The sequence below is a fragment of the Callospermophilus lateralis genome, chromosome 6, assembly GCF_048772815.1.
Source record: "Callospermophilus lateralis isolate mCalLat2 chromosome 6, mCalLat2.hap1, whole genome shotgun sequence".
Lineage (NCBI taxonomy): Eukaryota > Metazoa > Chordata > Mammalia > Rodentia > Sciuridae > Callospermophilus > Callospermophilus lateralis.
In genome coordinates this window covers 40434726-40441371 of record NC_135310.1, presented here as the reverse complement: position 1 = coordinate 40441371, position 6646 = coordinate 40434726, and positions in this window count along the sequence as shown.

The window sequence follows — 6646 nt, the reverse complement described above, 5'->3', positions numbered from 1 at the left end:
TTGCCTGGATCGGTTTATGCAACTTTCTGAGCAACCAGTGTAGTATAGCTGGAGCGTGAGCAGCACTTGTGTATGTCTGTCATTCAAGACCACATGAACAGTTTCTCATAGTCAATTCATTTCACCTCTGAACATTGCTGTATCGACTAATGTGAGTTTGTTGAGGGACACTTCATATCCAAACTATAACTCTGACTTATTCCTGAGAGTGTTTACTATTTGGTTAATATAAGAGTCACATATGCTAGAGGTTTAATAGCTATTCAAGGCAATTTATAATATGCGATTTATTAATTCAAATGTTTATTAATTTCCTGATTTATGCCAAACACTACTCTAGGCACTGGAGATTTACCAGTGAATAAAATAGACCAAGTTTCTGCTCTCAGAGGGCTTACATTAAAGTTAGAGAAAGACAGATAAACAAAAAACAACTAATATGTCAGATGATAAGAAGTGCTTGAGAGAAAAATAAGGAGAGTAAGGTGACTAGAGATGAGGGATATAGTTAATATAAACTACTCAGAGAAGAACTCTCTCTGAAGATGATATTTAAACAGAGACTCCAAGAAAGAAAAAAAAAAAGAGTCACCAGGACACCTGGGGATAGATGATCAGGTGGGTAGAGCTTAGGTGGAGCAAGCTAGCACAAGTTCCTAGAGGCAGAAGTACACATAGCCATTTCCAGAACCATAAACATGCTGTGTTTTCAGAGCTGAGAAAATGAGGGAGAGAATAGTAGTGATGATATGAGAAGAAGGTGAGTAATCCATTCATGGAAGTCCTTGGAGGCCTGTCAGGGCTTTGACTTCTATTCTGAATGAATGGGGAAGCAGTTTCAGGCCTTAGAGTGAGAAAGGACCTGCTTCTGATTTAACAGATGACTAGTTGCTCCCTTAGCAGGCTGTTTAACAGATGACTAGTTGCTCCCTTGAGAGTAGACTATATGGGGCAGGAAAGAAGAAGTAAGACCAGTTAGGAGACTATTAAAATAACTCTGCTGAAGCATGGTCTGGATTTGGTCCAGGGGTGGTGGCAATAGAGGATCAATGTTCCCCTCTTCCCCCAAGCCTTGGCCATGGTTTTACATTCCACAGTTTCAGTTACCTACAATCAAACAAGATCTGAAAAATATAGTACAGTACAATAAAAAGAAAACCTTGAGATAGAGACCATATTCACATAACTTTCATTGCAATATATTATTATAATTGTTCTACTATCTGGAGGTGAGGTAAACATTTTGTGTGTCATCAACATATAGCATGGTGCATGAAACTGAATGAAATCACCTGGCAGGAGAGTGTGGATGAAATAAAAATAAGACATCCAAGACCTGAGCTCTGGAGCACCCAGATATTATAGTTTGGGAGACCAAGAAGGAGCAGCCAGTGAGGTAGGAAGAGGATTAAAAGAAATATTTTGAAGAGAATTTTAAAGAAGTACCTGGAAGAAAATATTTCAAGAAGGAAGGAATGTGGTCAACCAAGTTATTGTCATATCAGAAAAGGACCCAGATTTGACTACCCAATTTCCTATATTTGGCATCATTGGTGACCTTGGCAAGGGTGGTTTTCAGGGCAGTAGGGCAAGCATAAAAACCTATTGAGATGGTTCCAGAGAGAATGGGAGTGAATATTGCAGCTGATTGGAATTTTAAAAATCTCTACAGTTATTATGGTCACTTTAAAGTAGAAATTACAGTATGTTTATTTACTGATGGAGGCTACTTAGTAGAGAGGGAAAATTGCTCATTAAAGAGAGCGGAGAAATGTTGAATGATGGCCTTGAGTAAGGAAAAGAAGATGCATGTGATCTAGTATACAAGATGAAAGGCTGGCCTTAGGAAGATGGAAAATTTATCTACAACTCAGGAAGAAGGCAGAGTACATGGTGAGTAATCAAGGCAGACGCAGCTACGAGAGATTGTAGAAGTTCTCTTTTGATTGCTTTCATTTGCTTACCAAAATAGGAAGCCCAATGTCAGCGGGTTTTGCTGTAGCAACTAGCAACCTCCTTGTCTCCTGTTTCTCAGCAGTTTGACACATGGAAGGTGTATTTCTCTTACATGCCAAATGTCAGTTTCTAGGGGGTGTCCTAACCTCATTCAGGGAGCCAGGTGACATTGTACTCCTCTTACCAAGACTGGAAAAAAGAAAATTGGCACCCAGGCTCTTAAATCCCGTCCCTTGGAGTGATATCTGACCTTTCTTCCACATCACTGGCAAAATTGCCACATCTAACTTCAAAGAGGGCCTGAGGAGTTCAGTGCTACCATGCTTCTGGGAGGAGAGGAGGCCAGAACATTAGTGAAGGGAGGAGGAGTCATTGGAGGGTTAGGAGAAAGAAGAAGAAGAAGACATAAAATAGGTATTTTGGAGCATGGTACAGTAAAGGATTGAATCTTACTAGAACCAAATGAATGCTAAGGGCAGTGGGGATTGTGATAAATACAGTTGGGATGAGTAACTGTACCATTTCATGATAATGGGTGATGATAAAGGAAAGACCAGGGACAACATAGTCAGCTTCACTGGAAGAGCACAAAAACAAACAAAAGATCCAGGGGAATCGGGAAGATTTTAAGGATACAGTGAAGGGCATCCTAGAGACAGCCTATGAAACAACAGACCTGCATGCCAGAGGATGTATACCTGGGACAGCTGACATGTTTTCTTCTGAGCAGTGTCACCGGCCTCTTTGCTGGCAGTGCCTTGATTTCTTTTGAGCTTTCCCTTATTGACGCAGACTTGATTTAGTCTTCCTAGGAATCCTATCTGTACTTGCACCTCATGTACAAAATACATACAAATCCTCTACTTGCAACAAGCCACAGAATTTCTCCAAAGTTACCAGGTGTTGGAAGACATTGAGCAGCTAAGAAATTATGAATTGAATGTATGCCTCTTTTTGAGGGGCCCTATTTCAAAGATACAATGGATTTTAAAAGGGATATTATTATCCCCAAATAGATTGTTACTGTGAACACTCAAGGAATACTGCCATTTCTTGATTTTCTGAACCGCAACTGTTCATCAAGGCTTATAACAGTGTTTGTTTCTATCAAGCCCAGCTAGGACAGTTTGGTCTCCAGGCTCTCAGCTGATCACCACTCACAGATTGCTAGAGCTGCCCTTGAACACATCTGGTCACTAAGTGGAGAGCTTCTGCATATGTAAAGAAGCATTACTGTATTGTTTTGTTTCATTTTTAATTGTCTCAATCAATGATCCTCTAAACCATTTCATTAAACAAACCAAGAAGAAAATGACTGCAGCAGATAGGATAATGGGCTATCTGCATGGATGCCCAATGCTGATCTCCAGAACTTGTGATATTGCTGCATCTCATGGCAAAGGGGAATGGTAGCAGATGGAATTAAGTTTGCTAATCAGTTGATTTTAAAATAAGGAGATCATCCTGATTTGCCCAGAGGAACCAAACGTAATCACAAGGGTCCATAAAGGGGTGGAAGAGGGTGGCAGAAAAGAGAATAACAAAGCCGTGTGGTGTGCAGAAAGCTTGCTGGCCAGGGCTGGCGGTGACAACAGAAGGATGCCAAGGACCATGGACTCCACAGTTGGGAAAGCCGAGGTTCTCCTCTAGAGCCTCCAGGAAGGAAATCAGCCTGGTCGGTGCCTTGATTTGAGCCTAATGGGATCCAGTTGGACCCCCAGACCTGTGCGAGAATGAATGTGTGTTATTAGCTGCTAACTTGGTGGTGATTTGTTACAATAGTACTAACAAACTAGCATAATACCTAATTCTAGTGGATGACCTTGGCGCCTTTGTTATCAATTGAGCTTCTCTGCCTTTTTTACTGAAGAAATTAGCCAACCCATATCTATCCCATTAAACAGAATCGATTTCAGTCACCAGTTGGCCAACCATCTCCCTCTAGCAATGGTGGGGACAGGAACCAATTTATTCCACAGAACAGGGGAGCTGGTTAAATAAGTGTGCAAGGGAGGTATTCAATTGAATGAACTAGAAGGAAAAAAATGTTTAAAATTAGAGGGATTCTTTTGAATATCCTGAAATTGTTTAGAAGTTGTGTTTCTTATGACTTTTTTTTCCCCTGTTGTTTACGTGAAGAATTGGGGAAGAAGATAGACACAAGTGGATAGATCTGAGAAAAGAGACCCAGAAAAACATTAAGTATTCTCTTAGAACTGACTAAAGAATAGAGATCAAGCCTGACTGAAATCTCAGGACTTTTCTCTCTTTAAAAATATCTGAGAAAGAAATGCTGCTTCTAGGGGCTGGGGTTGTGGCTCAGCAGTAGAACGCTTGCTTAGCACGTGTGAGGCACTGGGTTCAATCCTTAGGACCACATAAAAGTAAATGAATAAAATAAAGGTATTGTGTCCATCTACAACTAAAAAAATTTTTTTAAATGCGGCTTCTACAAACTTTATCTTTCTAGATAAATAGTAATAATAATAACATCTAGTCCATATCAGTGTTTCTCAATCTAAATGATTTTTGCCATAAGGGTACTAGTGGCAGTACATAGGGAAAATTTTACTTGCAACAAAGTGGGAGCAAAGGAAGGAAATTACAGGGTGGGAATGGGGTAGAAACCAGGGGGGCTCTTAAAATTTCTATAGGGCATGTGATAGCTTTTCACAACAAGAATTATCTGCACAAAGCATCCATAGTGCTGAGATTAAGAAACCACACTCTACATGTTCAAAAAGAAAATGCTTAAAATTGCATTCTTCATCTTATTGATGAATTACAATCAGCAGATAATTGATGCTGTGCTTATATTAAAATGAATGAAGAAATAAACAACTTTCGCGTGGCAGCCCCTTTTAAAAGTCATGTAGAAAGGCTCCTGAGCTTTCCCCTGACAGAGACTCTGGAAAGATGAGGGGAATTACAGGCTGGCTTTGATCATTTATGTAACTAGGTTAAAGTAGGGCAACTCAGCTCAAAGAAGATAAATGTAGGATATTAAGACTGGGAGGGAAGGAACATTACAAAGGGAGTGTGTGTTCAAGGGAAGGAGATGGGGCTTTGTTCCGCTTTGCCACTTTCTTGCCTAGGGCAATATTGCAGTGTCAGAGGGTGCACACCACCTCTGCCATAAATCCAGCCATTAACTAAAGAGCCACTATGGCACTTTCTGCTCAAGGAAGCAGCAGAGGGAACCAAGTGTGGGGGCTCAGGGTGCTGGGGATGACTTTGCCTTCTTTCTAGCTCACCCCAAGCTAAGCAAGGACAGTCTGGTCTCCAGGTTCCAAGCCAATCACTATTCACAGATTGGTAGAGCTGCCTGTCCCTAAACACAGCTGGGTCACAGAACGGAGAGTTTCTGCATGTGTAAAGAAACATTACTGTATTGTTTTGTTTCAATTTAAATTGTCTGAACCTGTTTTCTGGAAAGCCCTCCCGTCTCTGTGATGACCAACTTTAGTGACTGAAGATTCTCATACATGAGATTTGAGCTTCTCTGTTGCTCTATTTGTAGCATGTGAAATAGACTTGAACTTTAATCTCTCTGGAGCCATCAAAGCTATGGTTTGGCCCCATTCATTTGCTTGCATCATAAAGAATAGGGTAGAAGTTCCAGGTGAATTTCACAGCTGACCTCGATGCCTACTGCTGCCTCTGGGAGCTGCTACCCAGTGAACCAATAGATATTTTAGGCTTGGTGGCATAGTCCTTTTCCAGACACAAATAAAGGAATAAATGAGGGCATATACTCAGCAGTGGCCTTTTCTTTTTTAAATAAATTTGGTTACTTCTGTAAAACAGCAGCAAAGTTGAGTGCAATCATCAGTATTTATGGGAGATTGGTTCCAGGACCCCTGTGAGTACCAAAATGCACAGATGCTCAAGTTCCATACAAAATGGCATAGGATTTGCATATAATTTCTGCATATTCTTCTGTATGTTTCAAATCATCTCCAGGCTACTTATACTATCTAACACAATGTAAATGCTATGTAAGTAGTAGCTATTACTGCATTACACAGGAAATAATGTAAAAAAAAAAAAGTCTGTATGTGTTCAGTATAGATACAAATTTTTTCAGTCCACAGTTGGTAGAATCAAAGGATATAAAACCTGTAGATATAACTGGCCAATTGTAATATGCAGAATATGTTACAACAAAAGAGATCAGGAAATTTTTCTAATAATATTCAGCTGCATAGTAGTAGCACATTCACTTGGAATTGTTATTTACTTCCAACTGAAGGAGATGTTGTTCCAGTTCCTAATGATGAAGAATAGACTTCTAAGTTTTGCAGTAAAACTTTCTCAGGGGTCATAATTCCAGTAATTGGAATGGCACGCAACCCTCAAGATTAAAAGGGAGAAAAAGTTTTAAAATGTGTGAAAACCAGAAAATGGTACAAAATAAAACAAAATGTGAACATCCTGGCAATTATGAGGGTCTTCTGAGTGGGATTATCACTCCATGCAGAGAGAGGAGATGACAGAATGTGCTACTACTATGCACACACTGTTACACATTGCATAACGACCTTTTGGTCAACTGTGGACCTTATTTATGGTGGTCCCATAAAATTATAATGGAACTCAAAAATTCCTGTGGCCCAGTGACATCAGAGGCATTATAAGGCCATAGCATGATGCATTACTTATAGATTTGTGATGATCATAATACAAACCG